The sequence below is a fragment of the Taudactylus pleione genome, unplaced genomic scaffold, assembly GCF_031769625.1.
Source record: "Taudactylus pleione unplaced genomic scaffold, aTauple2 ptg000033l, whole genome shotgun sequence".
Classification (NCBI taxonomy): Eukaryota; Metazoa; Chordata; class Amphibia; order Anura; family Myobatrachidae; genus Taudactylus; species Taudactylus pleione.
The window spans coordinates 348,739-375,984 of NW_028284435.1; positions in this window are offsets into that span (position 1 = coordinate 348,739).

The window sequence follows — 27,246 nt, forward strand, 5'->3', positions numbered from 1 at the left end:
TTTTACTGTCTACCGCATATCCTGTGGGCCTATTTTGATGGGGAGGCCTGGAGCTGTAGCTCCACCCGCCCCATTGTTAATCCGGCCCTGCCTGGCACTTGTGGTTTTACACAGCATATATAAGTGGATGGAATCAGGTTATTAAGTCTGGATATTCCATCCGCAAAAGGATCCAAGAGTCCCATTGATTCAATATATATTTTTTATAATGCTTTTTCAGTTGATTGATGAATAACGATTGGAGATTTAATTATGTTTTAAATACATAATGTGCAATATTCTTAAATAATTGTTATAACAGTGATATCGAATTAAAAGTTTACATTTATTTATTTATGATCGAGTCCTGACCATATTCTTTTTCTGCCATTTCACAAAAACACGTTTTTCTATTAGCGCAGAGTCCTGTTGCATTCACAAGCTAATTAAAGGTGCCCATCCACTAGACGATTAAATTGAGCGAATGAACGATATCGTTATCGGTCAATTGTTCATTATTCGTTCGCGAATCGTTAACAAATCATTAAGAAAAATGTCTAAAACGACCAGCGATGCTCGCTCACACTGGTCGTTTAGACATCTATCATCGGGCAAACATGCTGGACAATCTGACGATAACGTCAGGTTGAGCATGTTAGCAGATGATTGATGTGCCTACACTGAACAACTGCTCGTACAGTGTAGGCACATCACAGACTGACAAACAATTGCACGATTACAATGTCGTTTCTCCGTCTGCTAGTGGATGGGCACCTTAAGGTCTCTGCAGCTGGGAATATTTATTGGTTATATTGGTAACAATTTTTATTAAGTTTAAATATTGATAAGTACTGGAGCCATTTGATTAGTAGATTATTTTATTTTGTAGAATTAAGTTACACACTTTCCAGGACACAATGATAACAATATCCCTCTCTGATCATTTATACCCCTTTCAGATCTAAACCCAGGCTTTATCCTGGCTTTGAACCAGGTCACAGAACATGGGTTGAAGCCGGGGTTTTATGTACTTACCCCCGTTCACATCTGGGTGAGGACCCAGGTTATTCCCGGATCTTCACCCGTCACACCAGACCCGGGTCTCCAATGGTAGCTTGGAGATGATGTCTGAAAGAGGCAGGGGCGGATTGGGACACCGGGACACCGGGCCATTTCCCGCTGGGCCGGTCCCTTTGTTCCCTGTAGTGGCTGGTGGCCCTCCTTTACTCACCCCTCCTGCCGGCTGCCATGATCGGAGCTCAGCTCAGCTCCAATCGGGCAGAAATAGTACACTTTAAAAAAAAAAAAATGGCCGTCGGGGAGCTACTGCGCATGCCCAGCCGCAGCAGCTCCTCCCATAAGCCTTTGCGGAGCCAGTCAGTCACCACTGATGGCTCCACCTCCAGCCTGACCGAAGGCCCGCCTCCAGGACATCTCCATTTGCACGCAGTGTGGTGTGACTGATCTGCAAGCAGCCATCCCAGTATCGCAGCCTAGACAGAAGGCAGGTAGTCAAAATATACTGTATATGTTGAAATAATACCCAGCTCTCTCCCCCTATCCCACACAGCTCCAAAAACAACCCCCCCCAATCGCGGCACCCCCTGCCCCCCCCCCCCCCACACACACACAGGTCTTCTTTCCTGTTCCTCATAGCTCCAGACACTTCCCCTACCCCCAATAGCGGCACCCCCGACCCCCCCCCACACACACAGGACCTCTTACCTGCTCCACACCTCATTGCTCCAGACACTTGCCCCACTCCCCCAATCGCAGCACCCCCAACCCGCTCCCCCTCCCCCACACACACAGGACCTCTTACCTGCTCCTGTTCCTCATAGCCCCAGACACTTCCCCTACACCCAATAGCGGCACCCCCGACCCCCCCCCACACACACAGGACCTCTTACCTACTCCTCACCTCATAGCTCCAGACACTTCCCCCCCCAATCGTGGCTCCCCCGACCCGCTCCCCCTCCCCCCACACACACAGGACCTCTTACCTGCTCCTTACCTCATTGCTCCAGACACTTGCCCCACTCCCCCAATCGCAGCACCCCCAACCCGCTCCCCCTCCCCCACACACACAGGACCTCTTACCTGCTCCTGTTCCTCATAGCCCCAGACACTTCCCCTACACCCAATAGCGGCACCCCCGACCCCCCCCCACACACACAGGACCTCTTACCTGCTCCTCACCTCATAGCTCCAGACACTTCCCCCCCCAATCGTGGCACCCCCGACCCGCTCCCCCTCCCCCACACACACAGGACCTCTTACCTGCTCCTTACCTCATTGCTCCAGACACTTCCCCCCCCAATCGCGGCACCCCCGACCCCCCCCCCTCCCCCATACACACAGGACCTCTTACCTGCTCCTCACCTCATAGCTCCAGACACTCCCCCCCACAATTGCGGCATCCTCTCCCCCCCCTCCCCCACACACACAGGTCCTAGCTCCAGACACTTCCCCCCCCACAATTGCGGCATCCTCGACCCACTCCCCCCTCCCCCACACACACAGGTACTCTTTCCTGCTCATCTCATAGCTCCAGGCACTCCCCCCCCCACACACACATAAACAGGTCCCCCTTTCCAGCTCCTCTCCTCGTAGCTCCAAACATTTCCCCCACCCCCATCCGCAGCCTCCCCTCCACACACACACACATTCACACAGGACCCCTTTCCTGCTCTCTCCTTATAGCTCCAAACACTCCTCCGCCCCATCCACGGCACCCCCGACTCCCCACACAGTCCCCTTTCCTGCTCTCTCTTCATAGCTCCAAACGCTTCCCCCACCCCAATCCGCAGCCCCGCTTCCCCCACACACAGGTCCCCCTTTGCTGCTCATAGCTGCAAATATTCCCCACCCCCAATCACGGCACCCCCCTACATACACACAGGTCCCCTAGCCTCACAGATCCAAACACTTTCCCCACTCCCATCTGTGGCACCCCCGACAACCCTCCTCACCACACATGTCCCCTTTCCTGCTCTCTCCTCACAGCTCCAAACACTTCACCCACCCTCATCCTCGGCACCCCCCATCCCCCTCCCACACACAGGTCCCCTTAACTGGTAGAATAGTGTAAGTGACTAGGGTCCTCATTTATTAATGAGTGATGAAACTCGTTGCGTATGATAATAGTTCTCCAGCCAATCACCTCCCCAACTGTCATCTGTTTGAAAAATGACAGTTGGGAGCTGATTGGCCGGAGCACCATTATCATATGCAATGAGTTGTATCACTTGTTGTGAATGATAGAACTCTTTAATAAATGAGGCCCTTAAAAAGATTTACTTTTTCTGAAATGTGTACAGTATGTCTGTCAGTGAGGCGGTGATGTGCTGTTATTTTGTCAGTAGTGTCTCTCTGGGGGCGATTCAATTCAGTGTGATGTTGAATAGCCCGGAAAGGAGCGATTCAATTGACCGTTCTGTTAAGTCCGACTGAGAGGATTTCTGCTTGCACCCTCCTGAGGTGAGAGCAGAAATCCTACAGCATTGTGGCCGTTACTTTGGTCGGAGGATGCCGATTAGCGTGACTAAATACCCAGCTTAAGGCGCGGTCACTGGCATTCCCGACTTAAGTGGTTCTAGTCAGACTTAACAGTCCGGTCAATTGAATAGCTCCAGTAACTCCTTCCCGGGGCTATTCAACATCGCACTGAATTGAATCGCCCCCTGTGCTAGTGTATACAGGTGGATCTGTTTACAGGTTATGCTTTAAACTGTGGTCGGGGAATAATGTGCAGTCATGTGATCTAGCGTTCCTACTAGACTGTTTCAGCGGGGCTCTGTGTCCTGCCCTATTTCTAAAGGGCAGAAAGCACCCTGCCCTCCAGCGCAGCGCCCTTCTGAAACAAGCCTGGGGGTTCTGTCCCCACCCACGGGCCGCAGTGTCCCGTGGGTGGGGTAAATGGTGGTGCAACGGTCGGCGTCGGTGAGTGATTGCTGGGTGCATGCTCCCGGCATGCATTCACAGTGACCGCAGCGCTTGGGGGCACGCCCCAAAGACTGACATAAAGGGGATGTGTCATAAAGACATGCCCCCTTTTCCTTGACCAGGCTCTTTTCGGACGTGCGCCTTAGGCACGCGCAGAAGTGCCCTTTCTCTAGGTCTGGCACCGAATCTAGGGCCTGATTCAGACCCGGTCACAAGCGCTGTGTGCTTGCAAGTGGCCCAATGTTTAGGCACTGCGCATGCGCCGCGTCCAGCGAGCGTGAGCCCCATCGAGCGACTGAAGTTCAGTCGCTACGGGGCTCTAAACAACACGGGGCGGCTGTCGATGGTGAGTGACAGCTCGCCCCATTTTGTGGGCGGTTAGGGGGTGGCTGGACAAACGAAGGCGTTCCCTTAGGAACGCCTGGCATTTGTAGGGAGGCCTTACTGACATCACTACTGATGTCAATAGTGGACTTCCTGCTCTATTAGAGCAGGAAGTCCACTCGGCCTTGCGGCAGCCTAGACCCTACCGTAGGGTCTCGTCGCAAAGTCGATGGTCGCGATTATCACGATTGTCTCCTGGCCGCTCGCACATGCTGTGTAGGAATCGGTATGATATCCCGGCTGCCGCATGGCCGGGAGCTCGAATCCCAGCAGCAACAGCCCGACAAACCAGCAGAGCCCGGCAGAGGAAGCCCAACAGCACTGGAAATCCCGATCGTCCTAAGGTAGGTATCTACTAACCTAACCCCCCTAACCCTAACCCTCCTTAGGGGTGCCTAACCCTAACCTCCCCCCCTGTGCCTAACCCTAATCCCTCCTCTAAGTGCCTAACCCCCCCCCTTCCCCGCTGCCTAAACCTAAGTCCCCCGGCAGGGTGCCTAGCCCTAACCCCCCGGGGGTGCCTAACCCTAACCCTCCCTCCCCCTAGCCTGACCTTAACCCTCCCGAGGGGGTGCCTGACCCGAAGTCCCCCCCGGGTACCCTAAACCTAACCCTCCCCCCCGTGGCTGTCCGCTCGCGGCATCCGGCATCCCGATCGAATATGATAGTCGGGAAGCCGGCTGCCGGTATTAAGGCAGCCGGCTTCCCGATTGTATACCGCTGTGGGTGGTCTCCCACAGTTTTGCGAGCGCCAGTTTTCCACAATCCCAGCGTGCAGGCAGCAGAGAGCGGGTCTGAATCAGGCCCTTAGAGTGAACACAGGGCCTGATTCAAACCCGCTCGCGTTATGCGCTCGCGAGCGGGTCGATGTTTGGCCACTGCGCGTGCCGGAGCTGACTCCGGCGTGCACATGCGCGAGCCCCGGCTAGCGACGGGCCCTCTGTCGTGCCAGGTCTCGCACCAAAAGGGGGCGGCTGTCAATTTTGATCGACAGCTCACACTGTTTTGGAGGCGGGCAGGGGGGTGGCTGGCCAAACGGAGGCGTTCCCGATGGAACGTCTGACGTTTGGGGGCAGCCCAGCTTCCGGCTCTATTAAGAGCCAGAAGCTCACTGGGGCTTGCAGGAACGAGACCATCGCGACCATCATCTGGCCGCTCGCAATAGCTGTGGGTGGTCACCCACAGCTATGCGAGCGGCCAGGAGGCCGTACAAAAAGAAAATGCCCTGATTCAGAGCGAGCGCTCTTTCAGAGTGTCCGGCTCTGAATCAGGGCCACTATGATCTATGGTGTCCAACCATGTCAGTGAGTATTAGTAAATATGAATGTCCCTTTTATAGTTATATTATATAGCAAGCACCAGTATGGCATAGTATACAGCATTGTGGGCCTTATTCTGAGTCAGACACAGCAGCAATGTTGGACGCAGTGGAGTGGTGTTTGTTGTCTGAGTTACACCACACATACATACTGAAGGTGTTTGTACAGATATGCAGTACAGATTTGGACACACACAAATAAGTGCATCAGAAATGTGTTGGCCGTTCCTGTTTGGTTACACAGGATTGGCTAATCAGACGCATATGTAACGATGGGCGTGTTATTGGAGTGATACAGGAGTGCTGAGGAAAGTGGTTGTGTACAGAGACGCTGAATCGCTCACATTGGAGGCCATACTTATTTGGATGATCTGCCCCTAGCATAGGGCTGGTGCAAGTTTCAATGGCGCGACTGTCATTGGCGTCTGAAGCTGCACAAAGCATGATTGCAGTGTGTGTGCACATTGACAGTTGATGTCTTTGTCCTTGCACATTCAGATGCATGGATGTACACCAGGGAAGGGCTTTGTTGGCATTGGCATTAAGTCGCAGACGCAACTGCATCAAAAGATGCATGGACGGCCTCTACGGGAGGGAGTATCCCGCTCCCCTCAACAGTCCCCGCCCCCTCAGCAGACCCGCCCCCATTAGGGCTGCTACCAGAATTTTCCCGGGCTGGTTTTTCATCCCAATCCGCCCCTGGAAAGAGGTATTAGAAAATATCCAGATCACTTATTCTGAGATTATCCCAGAGTGGCCAATATACCTTGTATCCATAGGGGTGCACAGGTGCCGTCACAGGGGGTGCCGCTTCGACACTACCACCTCTCCCAGGTCATGGGCTACCCCGTCCTCCAGGACATACACTTCTCACCTGGACTCACCTGCCGTCAAGGTGAGTAGTCTATGCCCCGTTGGGTATGTGTGGACGGGGTTGTCCATGATCCGGCAGAGGGGGAAGTGGCACCCCCTGTGCCAGCACCTGCGCACGCCTACGCTTGTATCCTGCAAATGGGATAATTAAATTGGATGTGGGTGGCCAGGTAGCAATATAAAAATATAAATCTATATTAGTGTAATTAAAACATGAAAATGCAAGTCCCCAAATCTAAAATGTATATGAATTTTAAGATAAGTATCAAAGTAGCAGTTTGAGATCTAAGGGCCTGATTCAGAGTAGTATGATTTTACGCCCACGTTTTCCAGAACAGAGACCGACACCGCCCCCACTCAGCCCCCAAACGGCCTAAGCCTGTCAAAAAAGGTGCCATTTCGTGGGTGTGTTATGGTAGTGACAGGGGCGTGTCTGACAACGCTGCTGTATTACCAAATGCAAATCCACAGCCTCAGAGGCCATGTTTAGTTGAATTTGGGGGGAGTAGCTTAAGTAGACCCTAGGCTACAGCAAATGTCAACCGATGTTGCGCCGATGTTGGAGACAATTGCACAGACCAGTGGCGCACAAAGGGAAGGCTGAGATCAGCATTTGCATATTTATGCAGCCGCTATTACAAGAGTGGCTTCAATCAGGGCTGTTTTACCAACCATAGCTGAATCAGGCCCTTTATCTTATGGCTTATAATAGTTGTATCACTATTGTCAGGGGAGCAACCTCACTTAGGGATCAATTATATTCATATATATTTCTGTAATAAAATCCCTAATTTATTGAATAAAGTACGCTACCCAAGTCAAGCAGTGCAGAGAGTGACCGCTATGTAACTATACAGATGTCATAAACAAGCTTGAGTTTGTTTCATGAAACTCAAACACTACGCATGAATGCTCGCTCCCGAGATTGGCTAAGTCCAATTAGAAATATCAACTTGCGCTACTCGCGGGGAAGGTGTGCAAATGTTCTATGGCATGCTACTTGAAAAAGTGGGGAAACCACCCTGGACTTAAAAAAAGTGACAATTTTGTTAGCAGAATCATACAGAAAGCTGTTACTGGGCATAAGGAAAGTACTGGTATCATGTTATACCAGTGGCGTAACTAGGGCAGGGCGAGCAGGGTGCGTGCCCTTGGCGCCGTTGGACCGGCGGCGCGGGGGGGGCGCCGCCGGCCACGGTACCGGCCCCGCCCGCTCTAGTTAGCCAGTGTAGCGCCGACCGCAATGAGTGCAGTCAGCGCTACACATTTACACAGGACCGGCGCTAGGCTTCCAGCGCCGGTCCTGTGCTGCACATCTGAGCCCGTTCCCTCCCCCTGAGAGCTTGCCCAATAGCGCCAGGAGGCGGGCTCAGGCTGTGCATAACACAGGCATCACCGCCAGCGCTGGCGGCGATGCATGTGTTAAACAGCAGCCAATGAGAGTCAGATAGACTCTCTTTGACTGCTGCAGCACCCACTGCAAGAGCCGGACTTCCGTCCGGCTCCTGCAGTGGGTAATGGGACTGACATCATGACGTCTGTCCCTTAATGCTGAGCGCGCCAGCATGGGCGGGAGCGGCGTCGCGAGCAGGACCAGGAGCAGAGATTCAGGTAAGTATATTTTTATATATATAAATATTTTTTTAAAACCTATCTGCACAACGGGGGAGGGGGGTGGCTACTACTAAGGGGACCTCTACTGGGGGAGCGGTGGCTACTACTGGGGGGACCTCTACTGGGGGAGGGGTGGCTACTACTGGGGTGACCTCTACTGGGGGAGGGGTGGCTACTACTGGGGGGACCTCTACTGGGGGAGGGGTGGCTACTACTGGGGGCGCCATTGGGAGGACCTACTCTACTGGGGACTACTACTTGGGGGGGGAACTACCACTGGGGGGCATTATAAAAGGGGCCTACTACAAGAGGCACTGCACTCGGGGGACCACTACTGGGGGCAATAATAGGAAGGGCCACTACAGGGGCACTGGATAGGGGGGATCACTACAGGGTGCCTGCATAAGGGGACCACTACTGGGAAAACTGCATGGGGGGGAGACTACTGCTGGGGGCACTATATAAAGGGCACTGCATAGGGTGGGGGACTACTACTGGGGGCACCATATAAAGGGCACTGCTTAAGGGGATACCGCTACTGGGCGCACTGCATTGTGGGGACTGCTACTGGGGGCACTGCATAAGGGGGAACACTACGTGGGGCACTGCATTTGGGGGGGCCACTACTGGGGGTACTGAGTAAGGGGAACTAATTGGGGGCTGTATAAGGTTGACCACTACTGGGGATACTGTATAAGGGGCACTACTATGGGCCTGCATAAGAGGGACCACAAATGCATACTGGGGGTACTGTATAAGGGGTACTACTGGGGTTAAGGTGCATATGGATAGGAATGTTCAGCGTGAAAATAAAGGGGTGTGTCATGTTGACACGCCCCATTTTTAAGTGACCACGTCCATTTTTTTGCGCATGCGCCTTTGGCACGCGCACATCTCGGAATGTTAGGGGGGGGGGGCTCCCTTTTCAAATTTGCCCTGGGCTCCAAATACCCTAGTAACGCCACTGTGTTATACAAAATTATAAGAAGCAAACTTTTTTCGTTTTTCAACTTTTAAAATAAATGGTAAAAAGCATTTATTTTTCATTTAAGAATATACTGTATTTACGCCTGGGGTGCCTCACAAAAAAGTTGATTTGGGGGTAATTTAAGGCCACTTTGTTTTAAAAATGACATGTAATTATTGGGCTAATTAAGCTAATTGAAAACGTCTAATTGCATAATTAGTCACTAGGTGGGTTGTTGAAGGGGTTATGCACTGTGTACTTACCTTAAAATAAATATTTTCCCTACAATCTCACACCCTCAGGGCGGTGCGCACAAAAAACTTAATTTTCCTCTGGAAAAAAAATATGAGTTTGGAATTGCACTTCGCAGTTCGAGTTTGCCGTGAAAATAGCTTGCACAAGACAACTCGCACCTAATTGGATAGACCCTATGATTAATTTTGTTGTCAATGCTTTTATTCTCTACTAGCTGAAGTATCTGGCGTTGCCTGGGTTTAAATCTTCAAGTTATTAAGTTTTATTATGTGATGTCCACAGCCATCCAGTGGAAGGCCCAAAACAGGCTCACTGGTAAAAGTTCTGCTTGGCGCACTCTGCCGTGAAGTCCGACAGGGACCCCAACCACTCTTTTAGGCATCCCTGACCAAATGCCACCACTCTGTGAAGTTTTCATCCAAATCCATCCAGTGGAGGGCCCAGAGCAGGCCCCCCGGGTCAAAGTTCTGCCCAGCGTACACCAGCGGGAGGTCCGACCGGGACCCTAACCCCCCCAAAACCTGGTCAGGGTCCAACTGGACCACCTCACGTTTAGTTTCATCTTAATTGGTGCAAGGGTGTCCAAATGCATAACCGGATAGACAAACAAACAGACCAATGAATTTTATATATAAGATTTGTCGCTCTGTCACTTTATGTGGTCTAATTGCTTACTTTTTCAAAACTAAATAACTGTGTAAGATTTGGCAGCTTTACCTTGAGAGCTGTGGAAGATACTCTCCAACAAACAAAGAAACAAACTTCTTCATATATATATATATAAAATCATGAAGTACTACTTTCTACCACCAGATGTCATAGCAATGGATTTTCCATTAATACTGTACAGTAGTAACCTCCTTCACAAATTTGACTCATTCAGAAAATAGTAAAATACAAATCCACATTTGCTTCCTTCATCCTAAATGACTAACCAGCACCAGTGCTATAGCCTGGGCTGGTTACCGCTAATGCTTGAGGGCTAAGGGCCTGATTCAGACCCGGACGCTAAGCCGCGGACGCACTCTATGTGCGATTGTCGCCCGTCTGCGCAAACCAGTCACTGCTTCCGGGAATCGTGCGCTCGTAGTACACAGACTGGACGCTATTTTGAGTGACAGAATGTGCCGTTTGTGGGTGGTAACAGGGGAAGGTGCTTGTGAACGAGGGAGTGGTGCTGTGAATGCAGGCATGTCTGAGCATCAAAACTGAGTTTTATGTGCATAATTAGCATGGAAGCATCATTGTACACGTCACTTGGTTGTATTTCAGCCTGCAGTGATCACAGTGTTTGCGGCGGGGTAGGGTCTACCTCAAGCGCTGCGTGCTGCTCCGATGAGTCTCGATGGTTCTGATTAATCATACACTTCCTGGAGATGACGTGTTAAAAAAAGAAAAGTGGGCGTCTTTAGACCGGCGTGAGTTCGCTCTGCCATCGCTCTCTAAGGGGTCTAGTTACTAAGCAGTGTTAGGAGACAGAGTGAAAAGTATCACAGACTTATCACTTTTCACTCTGTCTCCTAACACTGCTTAGTAACTAGACACCTTAGACACAGAGGGCGTCCTAACACCAGACAGTGCAATCACTGAATTTGCACACCTGGCCGCTTTTGGCTGCGAGAGAGCGCAGCTTAGCATCCGGGTCTGACCCCTAAGTCCATGGAGTTCTCTGCCAACAGCGGCAACCAGCTTCTGACTATGTCAAGCTTGGCTTGTCAAACATGTGCTGGAACATGTGGTTCCAGAAAGCTGAATAATGTACCTTGATAAAGATCCCAATGAGGACCATAACATCGGTGGATGTTTTATCAATGTGTCAATAAATCGCATTGGAACTTTGGGCCTGATTCAGAGATGTACATTCATCCGATGATTCCAGGTTTGCGTCTGCATGTTGCTGTGTTTGGGGGGCGGAGCAGGGGCGTGGCTGGGAGATGGGAGCATGTCTCTACTGTTTTCCTGGGAGGGAAGAGGCCAGGGTCTGCACCGGCAGACGCAGATTCCTGGCTTCTTAAGTGACCAGCTTCAGCTCCTGTAGCGTGACCAAAGGAGCAACCATTGCGACCATCAGTCGCAGTGCTGGGAGTGCAAATGTAGCAAGGAGGTGTCTGACATCTGCTTCTCCATTTGAAACAGAAATGGACAGATCTGCACAGAAGCTTGTGTGCGTCTCTGCAAATCCGTCCATCTCTGAATCAGACCCTGTATTTGAAAATATATACAGATAGGTCCAGCACTCCACTAGTTATAGGAACTCGGTGGCTCCACTGCCCTCTGTATACACTGTGCAATAGCTGAAAGAACTGGTGACATTATGAGACTTAAATAAACTTATATTATTGTTTCAATGAGAAACCAATGTTTCAGGACATACAAAAGGGCTTGTATGCCCTGAAAACGTTGGTTTTCTCATTGGAACAATAATATAAGTTGATTTAAGTCTCCGGGAGAGATGTATTAAGCCTTGAAAAGTGATAAAGTAGAGAGAAATAATGTAACAACCAATCAGCTCTTGTCACTTTACAGGTTGTTTTTGAAAAATTACAGGAGCTGATTGGTTGGTACTTTATCACTCTCCACTTTATCACTTTTCAAGGCTTAGTACATCTCCCCCAGAGTGTTGTCGATTCTATCAGCTTTTCCACAGTGGCCAGCCATGGCCAAAAGTTTTGAGAATGACACAAGTATTGGTTTTTACTAAATTTGCTGCTTCAGTGTCTTTAGACCTTTTTGTCAGATGTTACTATGGTATACTGAAATAAAATGACAAGCATTTCATAAGTGTCAAAGGCTTTTATTGACAATTACATTAAGTTTATGCAAAGAGTCAATATTTGCAGTGTTGACCATTCTTTTCAAGACCTCTGCAATTCGCCCTGGCATGCTGTCAATCAACTTCTGGGCCACATACTGACTGATGGCCGCCCAATCTTGCCTAATCAATACTTGGAGTTTGTCAGAATTTGTGGGTTCTTGTATGTCCACCTGCCTCTTGAGGATTGACCACGAGTTCTCAATGGAATTAAGGTCTGGGGAGTTTTCTGGCCATGGACTCAAAATTTCAATGTTTTGTTCCCCGAGCCACTTAGTTATCACTCTTGCCTTATGGCAAGGTGCTCCATCATGCTGGAAAAGGCATTGTTCATCACCAAACTGTTCTTGGATGGTTGGGAGAAGTTGCTCTTGGAAGATGTTTTGGTTCAATTCTTTATTCATGGCTGTGTTCTTAGGCAAGTATCCCACTCCCTTGGCTGAGAAGCAACCCCATACATGAATGGTCTCAGAATGCTTTACTGTTGGCATGACATAGGACTGATGGTAGCGTTCACCTTTCCTTCTCCAGACAAGCTTTTTCCAGATGCCCCAAACAATCTCAAAGGGGATTCATCAGAGAAAATAACTTTAGCCCAGTTCTCAGCAGTCCAATCCCTGTACCTATTGCAGAATATCAGGCTGTCCCTGATGTTTTTCCTGGAGAGAAGTGGCTTGCTTGCTGCCCTTCTTGACACCAGGCCATCCTCCAAAAGTCTTTGTCTCACTGTGCGTGAAGATGCACTCACACCTGCCTGCTGCCATTCCTGAGCAAGCTCTGCACTGGTGGTGCCCTGATCCCGCAGCTGAATCAACTTTAGGATACAGACCTGGCGCTTGCTGGACATTCTTGGGCACCCTGAAGCCTTCTTCATAACTATTGAAACTTGAAGTTCTTGATGATCCAATAAATGATTGATTTTGGTGCAATCTTACTAGCAGAAATATCCTTGCTTGTGAAGCCCTTTTTGTTGAAAGCAATGATGACTGCATGTGTTTTCTTACAGGTAACCGTGGTTAACAGAGGAAGAACAATGATTTCAAGCTCCACCCTCCTTTTAAAGCTTCCAGTCTGTTATTCTAACTCAATCAGCATGACAGAGTTATCTCCAGCCTTGTCCTCGTCAACACTCTCACCTGTGTTAACGAGAGAATCACTGACATGATGTCAGCGGTCTTTTTGTGGCAGGGCTGAAATGCAGTAAAAATTTTGTTTTTGGGATTAAGTTCATTGTCATGGCAAAGAGGGACTTTGCAATTAATTGCAATTCGTCTGATCACTCTTCATGACATTCTGGAGTATATGCAAATTGCCATCATAAAAACTGAAGCAGTAGACTTTGTGAAAACCTATGCTTGTGTCATTCTCAAAACTTTTGCCCATGGCTGTATACAGAGGGGCAAGGCCGTAACTAGGGTAGTGCGACCTGTGCCATGGCACAGGCCACCGCAGGTCAGGGGGTGCTGTTTGGGCCTGTCAATTTTCTGTTTATTATCATTCTCACTTGTAGCTTCCTCTTATTTTATTCCCAGCATCTCCTGGTCTCCCTATCTCTTCCTGGGCCCTTCGCCATGAGGGCATGGCCCTTTTTAGGTTGTATCTACCTATTGAAAAAATAGGGCGGGGCGCCAATGCTCTTTCTGGCACAGGGCACCAAAAAGTCTAGTTACGGCTCTGCAGAGGGCACCGGAGAAATAAAAATTCCCTGAAGCTCTGTTTATTCTTTCTATTAAACATCTAGATCCAAAGGAAATATTCTCTCTAAAGTAGTCTATATGGAATATTCATAGACCGCATAATTAAAAAATAAATATATAAAAATTCAGAGATGGACGCAGTGTTGATTTTGGTCACAAGCGTCCGATGTTTTCAGTCTGCACATTCGTCATAGTCGCACAGCACATGTGCCGCAATGGTCTTATGATGGCGGTGGTAGTGTGGAATTAGGATGCAAAGTGATTGACAGACAGGGACCATTTTGGGGAGGTAACAGAGTAGTGATGACTAAAGCACAGGCATGTCGCGTCCATATCGGGGGCATGTCGCAGTCAGCGTCTGCGAATTCATACACAGTAGTTAAGGCACCAGTGTATTACTTGCAACGGACATTCTGAGCAACCATAGGGTTTCTGAGAAATCTGATGGGTGCAACTTTATGAGAAGTTTACCCTCTGATCTGCCAACACCCTGATTACTTGGCATTTCTAGGAGCATTTACACTCATATACTGTTCAACAAAAACCCGATTTTCCCCATGCCAAAGATCTAGATACCCTGGGTATTGCCATGCTTACATTTTAATGAACCTTGGAAGTAAAATGCATTGCTCAGTTTAAAGCTTCTCCCACATATTTAGGATAATGGCAGAGATGTATCAAGACTTCTAAGGAGTGGAGAGCTGGACAAGTAAAAGAAATTGTCCATAGCAACCATTCAGCTCCTACCTATCATTTTATATAATGTACTTGATAAAAGCTAGAAGCTGATTGGTTGTTATGGGCAACTTCTCCACCATTTAGAAGGCTTGATACATCTCCCCCAATTTCCTGATGGGAAAACCTACAAGTTGAAGAGTTGATAATGTAGCCCAGGGGCGTATCTATCCATTGGCCAGGATGGCACTTGCCAGGGGCGCCGGCCGAAGGGGGAGCGCCGGCGAAGGGGGGGCACCGCCCGGCGGAGCCACCCACAGCCACAGAGTAGATACGCCCTTGTTCTTTACATAACCCCCCACCTGATCCGGCAACTCCTGGGCCCGGGCAGACGTGTTAAGACTAGGGGCAGAGGGGGTGTTAGGCCAGGAGTCTCCCCCCACCCCTCACTCAGAAAGGAGCCTGAGATTGTGTCAGCTCACAGCAGCTTTGCCGGGAAGTAGCGAGCGGGAGCTTAATTTTCAGTGATGGCATGTACTAACCAATGGCAGCTCTCACTGCAGGACTCCCGTCCAATCAGCAGATCACTTCTGGCAGTCACTATGTTAGGCTGCATGTAAGCAGGAGCTGAAGCCATGTTGACTGGTGTGTATGTATGTAGCAGGGTGCCTGTGAGTGAGATATACATATATATATATATATATATATATATATATAGTGATAACGCCGGCACTCCACGATATAGTCAATACCTGCCTGGGTGCCCTCTAATGGTACATGAACCAAATATACAAAGGAGAACAGCAGCACTCACAGGACTTGAAATAAATGAGACTCACAATTCCAAAGGATCCTTTGGAATTGTGAGTCTCATTTATTTCAAGTCCTGTGAGTGTCGCTGTTCTCCTTAGTATATATATATATATATATTAGGGGTGTGCACCGGCCACTTTTCGTGTTTTGTGTTTTGGTTTTGGATCTGGATCTTTCTTCGTGTTTTGGATCTGGATTGGTTTTGCCAAAACCACCCTTCCGTGTTTTGGGTTCTGGGTTTTGTGTTTTGGATCTGTATTTTTTTGAAAAAAAGCATAAAAACAGCTAAAATCACAGAATTTGTAGGTTTTTCTGCTCCTATGCTATTATTAACCTCAATAACCTTAATTTCCACTCATTTCCAGTCTATTCTGAACACCTCACACCTCACAATAGTGTTTTTATGTCCAAAAGGTTGCACCGAGGTAGCTGGATGACTATGCTAAGCGACACGAGTGGGCGGCACAAACACGTGACCCATCTAGGCGTGATACTGCAGTGGCAGACAGGATGGCAGTTTGAAAAACTAGGCCCCAAACTGTACATAATGCAAAGAAAAAAAAGAGGTGCAAGATGGAATTGTCCTTGGGCCCTCCCAGCCACCCTTATGTTGTATAAACAGGATATGCACACTTTAACAAACCAATCATTTCAGCGCCAGGGTCTGCCACACAACTGTGGCTGAAATGATTGGTTCGTTTGGGCCCCCACAAAACAAGCTGGCAATTAATCTGTCCCTGCACAAACTGGCTCTACGGAGGCAAGATGTCATCCTCATCCTCCTCATCCACCGATTCCTCACCCTCTTCAGTGTGTACATCCTCACAGAGTATTAACTCGTCCCCACTGGAATCCACCACCACAGGTCCCTCTGTACGTTCTGGAGGCTGGTCTCCCTGGAAGAGCTGATAATTCATTTTGATGAACATCATCTTCTCCACATTCTGTGGAAGCAACCTCCTACGCCTTTCGCTGACAAGGTTCCCGGCTGCACTAAACACTCTTTCGGAGTACACACTGGAGGGGGGGCAACTCAGGTAAAATAGAGCCAGTTTGTACAGGGGCCTCCAAATTGCCTCTTTTTCCTGCCAGTACAGGTATGGACTGTCTGACATGCCTACTTGGATGCTGTCACCAATGTAATCCTCCACCATTCTGTCAATGGTGACAGTATCATATGCAGTGACAGTAGACATGTCAGAAATTGTTGCCAGGTCCTTCAGTCCGGACCAGATGTCCAAACTTGGTCCTGCCTGCCCTGCATCACCGCCAGCGGGTTGCTTAGGATACCTAAGTTTTTTCCTGGCAGCCCCAGTTGCGGGAGAAAATGAAGAAGGAGCTGTTGACGTGTCACGTTCCGCTACAGCTGACAGTGTGTTCACCAGCAGGTCTTTGCACCTCTGCAGGCTTGTGTCGGCCGGAAAGAGAGACACCACATAGGCTTTAAACCTAGGATCGAGCACGGTGGCCAAAATGTAGTGGTCTGATTTCAACAGATTGACCACCCTGGAATCCTGGCAAAGTGAATGAAGGGCTTCATCCACAAGTCTCACATGCCGAGCAGAATCGCTCCGTCTTAGCTCCTCCTTCACTTTCTCCAGCTGCTTCTGCAAAAGCCTGATGAGGGGAATGACCTGACTCAAGCTGGCAGTGTCTGAACTGACTTCACGTGTGGCAAGTTCGAAGGGCTGGAGAACCTTGCACAACACGGAAATCATTCTCCACTGCGCTTGAGTCAGGTGCATACCCCCTCCTTTGCCTATGTCATAGGTGGATGTATAGGCTTGTATGGCCTTTTGCTGCTCCTCCATCCTCTGAAGCATATAGAGGGTTGAGTTCCACCGCATCACAACCTCTTGCTTCAGGTGATGGCGGGGCAGGTTCAAGAGTGTTTGCTGGCGCTCCAGTCTTCGGCACGCAGTCGCTGAATGGCGAAAGTGGGCAGAAATTTTTCGGGCCACCCAAAGCGTCTCCTGCACGCCCCTGTCGCTTATCAGAAAATTCTGCACCACCAAGTTTATTGTGTGAGCAAAACATGGGACATGCTGGAATTTGCCCAGATGTAATGCCCGCACAATATTGGTGGCGTTGTCAGATATCACAAATCCCCAGGAGAGTCTAAGTGGGGTAAGCCACTGGGCGATGATTTCCCTCAGTTTCTCTAAGAGGTTGTCGGCGGTGTGCCTCTTACTGAAACCGGTGATACACAGCGTAGCCTGCCTTGGAACGAGCTGGCATTTCTGAGATGCTGCTACTGGTGACGCTGCTGCTGTTGCTGCGTAAGGTGATACATCTACCCAGTGGGCTGTCACAGTCATATAGTCCTTAGTCTGCCCTGTTCCACTTGTCCACATGTCCGTGGTTAAGTGGACATTGTGTACAACGGCATTTTTCAGGACACTGAGGACACTTTTTCTGACGTTTCTGTACAGTCTCGGTATCGCCTGCCTAGTGAAGTGGAATCTAGATGGGATTTGGAACCGGGGACACACTACCTCCATCAATTGTCTAAATCCCACTGCACTAATGGCGGATACCGGACGCACGTCTAACACCAACATAGCAGTCAAGGCCTCAGTTATACGTTTTGCTTCAGGATGACTGCTGTCGTACTTCATCCTCCTCGCTAAGGACTGTTGGAGGGTCAATTGTTTAGTAAAAGTAGTGGTGTTCCTACTTCCTCTCTGGGATGATGAACGACTCCCAGCAGCAGCAACAGCAGCAGCAGTAGGCGTAGCAATGCAGGATCCTCCGGAGGAATCCCGGATAGGAGAGTCAGTCATGCCAGTGACATGGCCTGCAGGACTACTTCCGATCCTGACTAAGGAGGAAATTGACGAGGAGGGAGTTGACGATGTGGTTTGCAGGCGCTTGGATACAACAGGACAACGGGATTTAGGTGTCCCTGGACTGCTTACGGTCTTAGCCAAAGTTTCTGAACTTGACAGTAACTTTTTATGAACACGCTGCAGGTGCCGTATAAGGGAGGATGTTCCTAGGTGGTTGACGTCCCTACCACTACTTATTTCACCTTTACATATGGTACATATGGCAAGACAGTTGTTGTCCGGATTTGGATAGAAATATTGCCAGACCAAAGAGGTGGAATGTTTGGTCTTCTGCCCAGGCATGACTGTGATGGGCTTTTTCATCCCACGGACAACAACTGTCTCCCCCGGAGCCTGATTTAAACAAACCACATCACCATCAGAATCCTCCTCGCCAACTTCCTCCTCAGCGCAATCTACACCAGTATCCTCATCCTGTTGTACTTCAACAGTGACATCTTCAATTTGCATATCAGCAAGTGGACTGTGGGTGCTCCTTTCAGCACTTGCAGGGGGCGTGCAAATGGTGGAAAGAGCCACCTCTTCCCGTCCAGTGCTGGGAAGGTCAGGCATCGCAACCACCACCACACTTGGACTCTCCTTGGGGATTTGTGATATCTTCTTAGAAAGCACAGTTCTTCGCTGTGCTTTTGCCAGCTTAACTCTTTTGATTTTTTTAGTGGGAGGAGGGCTTCCATCGTCATGTGAAGCTGAACCACTAGTCATGAACATACTAGGGATCGACCTTAGCCGTTCCTTGCCACTCCGTGTCGTAAATGGCATATTGGCAAGTTTACATTTCTCTTCAGCTGATTTAAATGTTTTTTTCAAGGTCATTTTCCTGAACTTTGTCATTTGGGATTGTATGTGCCCTCTACTATGATATTGGGCATCGGCCTTGGCAGACGACGTTGATGGCATGTTATCGTCTATGTCATGACTAGTGGCAGCAGCTTCAGCACTAGGAGGAAGTGGTTCTTGATCTTTCTCTATTTTATTTTTATCGGAGAAAGTTTGGTCCTCCATTTACGTTATATCGATTTGATATATACGTGCGGCTAAACACAGAAAATATTTTTTTATTTTTGCTGGAGAGTAGTGCACTTTGTGGGTTACACCACCCTTTAAGAAATGAGCCAGCGGCTCTTTACTTATGGGACACAGGCGCACGCTTGGCGCTGCTCCTTTGTTGATGCACGTGCGGCTACTGCGCACACAATTCACAAACACAGAAAATATTTATTTTTTTTGTTTGGAGTGTACTTTGGGGGTTACAGCACCCTTTAACGGTCAAGCCAGCCGGCCCTTTACTTATGACACAGGCGCACGCTTGGCACTACTTTGTTGATGCACGTGCGGCTACTGCGCACACAATTCACAAACACAGAAAAAATATTTTGTTATTTGGTTTGGAGTGTACTTTGGGGGTTACAGCACCCTTTAACGGTCAAGCCAGCCGGCCCTTTACTTATGACACAGGCGCACGCATGGCACTACTTTGTTGATGCACGTGCGGCTACTGCGCACACAATTCACAAACACAGAAAATATATATTTTTTTGGTTTGGAGTGTACTTTGGGGGTTACAGCACCCTTTAACGGTCAAGCCAGCCGGCCCTTTACTTATGACACAGGCGCACGCATGGCACTACTTTGTTGATGCACGTGCGGCTACTGCGCACACAATTCACAAACACAGAAAAAATATTTTGTTATTTGGTTTGGAGTGTACTTTGGGGGTTACAGCACCCTTTAACGGTCAAGCCAGCCGGCCCTTTACTTATGACACAGGCGCACGCTTGGCACTACTTTGTTGATGCACGTGCGGCTACTGCGCACACAATTCACAAACACAGAAAAAATATTTTGTTATTTGGTTTGGAGTGTACTTTGGGGGTTACAGCACCCTTTAACGGTCAAGCCAGCCGGCCCTTTACTTATGACACAGGCGCACGCATGGCACTACTTTGTTGATGCACGTGCGGCTACTGCGCACACAATTCACAAACACAGAAAATATATATTTTTTTGGTTTGGAGTGTACTTTGGGGGTTACAGCACCCTTTAACGGTCAAGCCAGCCGGCCCTTTACTTATGACACAGGCGCACGCATGGCACTACTTTGTTGATGCACGTGCGGCTACTGCGCACACAATTCACAAACACAGAAAAAATATTTTGTTATTTGGTTTGGAGTGTACTTTGGGGGTTACAGCACCCTTTAACGGTCAAGCCAGCCGGCCCTTTACTTATGACACAGGCGCACGCTTGGCACTACTTTGTTGATGCACGTGCGGCTACTGCGCACACAATTCACAAACACAGAAAAAATATTTTGTTATTTGGTTTGGAGTGTACTTTGGGGGTTACAGCACCCTTTAACGGTCAAGCCAGCCGGCCCTTTACTTATGACACAGGCGCACGCTTGGCACTACTTTGTTGATGCACGTGCGGCTACTGCGCACACAATTCACAAACACAGAAATTATTATTTTTTTTGGTTTGGACCGGAGTGTTCTTTTGTTGGTTACAGCACCCTTTACCGGTCAAGCCAGTTGGCCCTTTACTTATGACACAGGCGCACGCTTGGCACTACTTTGTTGATGCACGTGCGGCTACTGTGCACACAATTCACAAACACAGAAAATATATATTTTTTTATTTGGTGTGTACTTTGGGGGTTACAGCACCCTTTAACGGTCAAGCCAGCCGGCCCTTTACTTATGACACAGGCGCACGCTTGGCACTACTTTGTTGATGCACGTGCGGCTACTGCGCACACAATTCACAAACACAGAAAAAATATTTTGTTATTTGGTTTGGAGTGTACTTTGGGGGTTACAGCACCCTTTAACGGTCAAGCCAGCCGGCCCTTTACTTATGACACAGGCGCACGCTTGGCACTACTTTGTTGATGCACGTGCGGCTACTGGGCACACAATTCACAAACAGAAAAAATATTTTGTTAGTTGGTTTGTAGTGTACTTTGGGGGTTACAGCACCCTTTAACGGTCAAGCCAGCCGGCCCTTTACTTATGACACAGGCGCACGCTTGGCACTACTTTGTTGATGCACGTGCGGCTACTGCGCACACAATTCACAAACACAGAAAATATTATTTTTTTAGCACTTGTGGGGAGCACCCCTGATGGACAGAGCACCCCCTGGACAACACTACAGCACCCCTTTAGGACTGGGACACTGCACAGGACTTTGGAGTGGACACAACTGACTGCACAACACAGTCCAGCCAGCCCCTATGGACTTTGAAGTAGTGGACACAGCCCCTATTAACAGCAGCACAGCACAACACAGCCAGCCCCTATGGACTTTGAACTAGTGGACACAGCCCCTATGGACAACAGCAGCACAGCGCAGCACAGCACAGCACAACACTACTCCGCACTACACTACACTACACTACACAGCCCAGCCAGCCCTAACTCCCACCCTCCCTCTTCACTGTCCACAGCCGAGTGAGAAAATGGCGCCGACGCGGGTACCTTATATAGGATCCAAAACCCGCGAGACCCGGAAGGCGGGATGATGACGTTTTGCCTCGATTTCAGATCCGAGTCAGGCGGGAAAAGTCGAGCCTGACTCGGATCTGCCTCGGATCGGGGGGGCTCGGGGGGGTTCGGATTTCAGAAATCCGAACCCGCTCACCCCTAATATATATATATATATATATATATATATATATACTGTATATACATATATATATGGCTCTGAGCCCAGTACAGAACTGATACAGGCCTACCTTTTTCTCTGTATTCTTTATGGTATCCCAGGTTTGCTGGCTCAGTCCTCATGTTGTGTGCAATCTCTGCATGTGTCTCCATTCTGGGTCAGCACTGCCAAACTTATTCAGGTGCTTTCTGTACCTATATTTCTCTATGTTGTTGGTGTGTTTGTACCACACATTTGACCTTTTTATTTATTTTAGATCTATATGTCATTTATTTATGTCATTGATAACTTAATATGTGTTAAAATGTGAAATGTTCGGCATGTTGTCATCAAGTAGGAAAGAGAGAGAGAGAGAGAATGAATATGAATGAATCGATCTAGTTTCATATATAGTGAGAAAGGAAGAATCTTTATCATTTTTGTTATTTATTGGAAAATATGTGGTGGTGGGGGGTGCCAGTCGCTTACTTTGCCAGGGGTGCTTAGATCCCTAGCTATACCCCTGATGCAGCCATAGTACATCACTGGCCCTACCCCTATGTATGAATGTAGATAGCCTGTACAGTTCGCAATGTGACTAGAATGCCCCTACTTCATATAATATATCCATGATGCCAATGATATAATTAATATCTACTGGAAGGCTCAATACACAAACAATCAGAAGCAGCAAGATAGTGCTGCTGATAGCTATCAAGTACCCACAAGCAGGGCCGCCGAGAAGGGGTAGGGAATGGGTACTAATTACCCAGGCCCAGGCTTGCTGGAGGGGCCTGGTGGGGGCCCGGGTCCAATGCCGTCCTCCTCCTCCCTGTCAGCTGAGCAGCCCAGCACACGCTGCTGTGTGCTGGGCTGCAAAGGGAGACTGCTTGCTGCTGCAGCAGTCTCCTATGTCCCTGGATATGTGCTGGGCTGAGGGGCTCACAGAGCCCCCTCCCCAGCTTTGTGGCACTGCAACAATGTGTTTTTTTTTTCTTAAGGGGGTGTGGTCATGCCTACCTCGATTAGGCCATGCCCACTTCACCCGGGCCCGGCCCAGCTCTTGGCAGCCCTGCCCATAAGAGATAAGCTTCCTAATATCTAGGGATACATCCAATACTACATGAATATATCCTTACTGTGCTCAGCCTACACTTGGTTAAGGGGACATCTACTGTACAGTATATACTGAAATATCAAACAATTTTGTGCATACTGTATGTGCAGTAAGGAAAAGTGTGTAACTGCAAAGCAACTTTGGAACTCAAAGATGGACTTTGGGACTGATTCATTAAGGATCGCTATTGCTAAAGTGGGCGCAGACAGCCGATTGTTGTATACTGCGCATGCGTATGCAACGCAGTGCCCACGCACAAAGTCACCACTGTGATTGCACTGCGATGTAAATGTATGTGATGGTACTGTATTTAGCAACACACTAATATTGAAAAAAAAATTGCATCTGGAATAACTGAACCTGTTTCATGCCAATCTTACATGTTGAGTAGTCCGTCTCACCTTGGGATCATTTAAAAAAGAACAACAATTATTCTGGATGAATAATATAAATGCAATTTAAAGGTGAAGTACTAGTAGAATCTTCACATAAATTTGTGCACGTCAATTCCGCCCAATGTCAAAAATGCAGAACAATCATTCTGTAAATGAGAAAAATTACTTCTCAGATATTGTTCTAAAACTTGATTGGTTCATTCAATTTCACCATTAGTCTGTTTGTGATATGCAGAATAGGGTAATAGATTGATCCCTAAACCAGAACAGTGCTCTCAAAAACATGGAAATAAACTGGAAACCTTTAGTAAAAATTATATTCACTTCAAAACTACCATAAATATGGCACACACATTCAGTCTGTCACGCTTAGCGTCATGGAGTCCTCTACTGAGGGGCTGGAAGTTGTGGTCCCGGGTCACGAAAGGAATCAGGAGCGAGGGGCCTGGATGTTCAGTCTACCCATCCACAAGCATCGGTTGTTGACGAGACCTGACCTAGGGTGTGGAGTCTAACCTGCTGGGAGGTGTTCACCAGTGACCCCTCCAAGCGGGATATGGGTTTCAGCTGCACCTGGCAAGCAGGTCGCGGTCCCCAGGTCAGGGATCCGATGCGAGTGGGAATGGAGAAAGACACACCACTTTGGCCCACTGGAAATATAATCTCTGTACCACTAGCACAGAGTAAGCACAATAGAAATGTTTCCTGAAGAGGTGCTGTGGGAGATCAAAGAAAGGAAATCCACTGAGGAGTATGTTCTGCAGCCAACACTGGAGAATGAGGTTATGCTGCTGACTCGAGGAGAAGGAGGATCCGTACTTGTACACTACTGTATGTACTGAGGGCCTGATTCAGAGCCGGACGCTCTGAAAGAGCCCTCGCTCTGAATCAGGGCGTTTTGTTTTTTCTGCGGCCTCCTGGCTTTTGCGAGTGGCCAGGTGATGGTCAGGTCCTTAATTTGTATTGCATATATTACACTATAGACCTCAATCAGAGCTGCTCACAAAATGCGAGCGCTCGCTCTGAATGAGGGCGGCCGCTTCCTTTTTAAAATCCGGCCTGCTGGCCACTCGCTAAGCTGTGGGTGACCTGGAAATAATGAAGTTTATCAGGCAATTTCCTGTTCACCTGGAGTCCTGTTTATACCCCCAGGAAGCTGTCCATTGGATGAGTAAGACAGCTGAGAATTGACACAGCTACCACTGGATAAGGATCTATCAGGTGATTCAGCCAAGATGGCTTCGCCCATGACCATCGCTGCAGGAACTCCGATATGGAGGATTGCTTGTAAGTAATTTGGGCCCCGGGGAGAATACTCAGCAAGCCACCCACCGCTGCACTTGACGTCTCACTACTCTCGCTAATGAGGGGAACCCGGTGCTGCGGCAAGTAACAGCAGATCCCAGGCAGAATCCTAACACAGTCACTGCCTCTCGAGCAGCACTTTCACTCAGTGGTTTCCACTTCACATACACATCCAGGGCTAGAAACACTAAAGGATGTGGGGTTGGAATATTTTTGTCCTGAAATTGCATATTCCCAGATCTACCAATGGTTCCATCACTCATATTTACATCTTTTGAAGCACATTTTATCCGGATTTTCACCTTATTCTCTCTGCCTGTTGCTGTGATCTATCACTCACCTGGGCAACCAACAATTTGATGGGATTTATTCTCTTAGTGGATTGCGGAATATACTACAGGTTCTTTATGGTCAGCATAGACTTCAAAAGAGTGAATAGTCACCTCCGAGAAGTGTCTGCGCTCCTAAAGATCCCACCTTAATGTCAATAATTTCTGGCATTCTGTCGAAGAATATTTTCTCAAGAGACAAAAATTATGGAATTTATTGTCCTTCTCAATTTTGGAAAAGTACTAATCGAGCACCAACAACTGATAACCAAAGACTATGGGCAAAGTAGCAGAGAACATAAGAAACCTAGGGCCTGATTCAGACCCGCTCGCGAGTGCTTAGCGCTTGCAAGCGGATTGATGGTTCGCCAGTGCGCACGCCCCGGAGGGAGTGAAAACTTTCCTCGCTCTGGGGCTCGCTACAAAATGGGGCGGCTGTCAATGTTGATTGACAGCTCGCCCCATTTTGTAGGCGGGGAGAGGGGGTGGCTGGACAAACTGAAGCATTCCAGAAGAAACGCCTGCCATTTGTGGGCGGCCCTACTGACATCATTCTTGATGTCGGTAGTGAACTTCCTACTCTATTAGAGCAGGAAGTTCATTCAGGCTTGCGGGAACCGAGACCCTACCACAAGGGTTTCATCGCATCGCAAAGGTCCATGATTGTTGATGCCTTGCAATAATTATGTTATTCCCACGTACTGATACTGATCAAGGAGACCTCATCTTGAAGTATACTTTGCAATTTTCACTACAGTTCTAGAAAAACATATAGTCGCAGGAAAAATGGTCAGGCAAAATCACCTTTATGTTCAGTTAGATTAGCAGCAAGTACTTGGGGAGCACTAGAAGCAGATATTCACCAAAATCTAAGCAGAATTTGCCTCCATTTAATATGGAAAATTATAATGTTATGCCAGATGGTACATTCCAGGAATGAACATTTAGAACCAGGCTAGTCATAGTCTACATTTTAAAAATCCCCTCTTCCTCAGAACAATAATACTCAGTTGAATGAAGATTTTAGGCAGGTAGTACTGTTAGACGCTTATTTCTAGACTAACACACCAATGAAAGAAATCAAAGTCTGACAGAGGGGTAGTTTTGGTCTTTTGCAGTGGTCAGGGCAAGCAGCGATTCTATAATCGGCACAGATGTATGGAGCCTTCTGCACTCTTAAAGGGGCTCCTAGCTTGCCAAGACTCCCCTTAAGGGCAGTCGTTTCACAGTTTGTGCTGTGCCTACACTGAACGATCAGTTGTTCAGTGTAGGCACATCAGTCATCCCCTAACATGCTCAACCTGACGTTATCGTCAGGTTGACCAGCATGTTCGGACGATGATTGACGTCGGAAACGAACAGCATCGCTGGTCGTTTCCGACATTAATGTGCCCGATTCATGAGCAATTGAACGATAACGATATCGTTATCGTTCAATCGCTCGTAAAAATCGGCAAGTGGATGTCCGCCTTAAGAGTAGGAGGAGGATAGTGGTGTAGCAAGCCTGTGCCACTGATCATTACAGTCACCTATGCTATAACTATACTGCAGGCCTTGTTAGTCTAGAAAACCTTGTATAAAGTAGAGCGGTAACTGATTACATTTTGGGGTTTTCTGTGTGAATGTAAAGCTGGATATGATCTTTAAAAATACTTTCTCTGCTTTTACCATATTTAAATGAAATCTAAAGCAATTTATTTATATACAGTAAACTACCAATAGAAAGCGCTGCATCTAGAAAAACATAACTCTGCATTTCATACTATTTTTATTAGCACACTACTAATGTAAGTTTTGTTTGCTGACAATGGAAAAAGTCTGAAAACTGGTGGAAAGAAAATATGTGGCGTTTCCTCAGTGCAATGAACCAGATGTTTGTGTTTTCATTCTCCCAACTGCAAGAATAATGGCATTTAGAGTCTGATTGATTTATAGACACAGGCAACACTGCCGTTTTCCTTTGTAACGATCTTCATAAATAAGTCTGCACTAATTAGCGATTATTTCACTTATTTTAAAGTTAATTTGTAGCTAATAAAAGCAAAGTCTGAAATTAATAGATTGTCTATTTTCTGCATCTGTCTAAATAGCAGTTTGCAATTATGAACATACATGATAGCAAAAAAATAGCAAAAAGTGCAACCATTTTCAGTATTCAGTCTTCTACAAAAGAGGAACCAAACATTTTTGTTATTCTGCTTATTTTCAGAAGCCAGTGTTTCTGCTTTGGAGGACACTATGGCAATGTAATGTGATGGCTTGAGCAGTTGG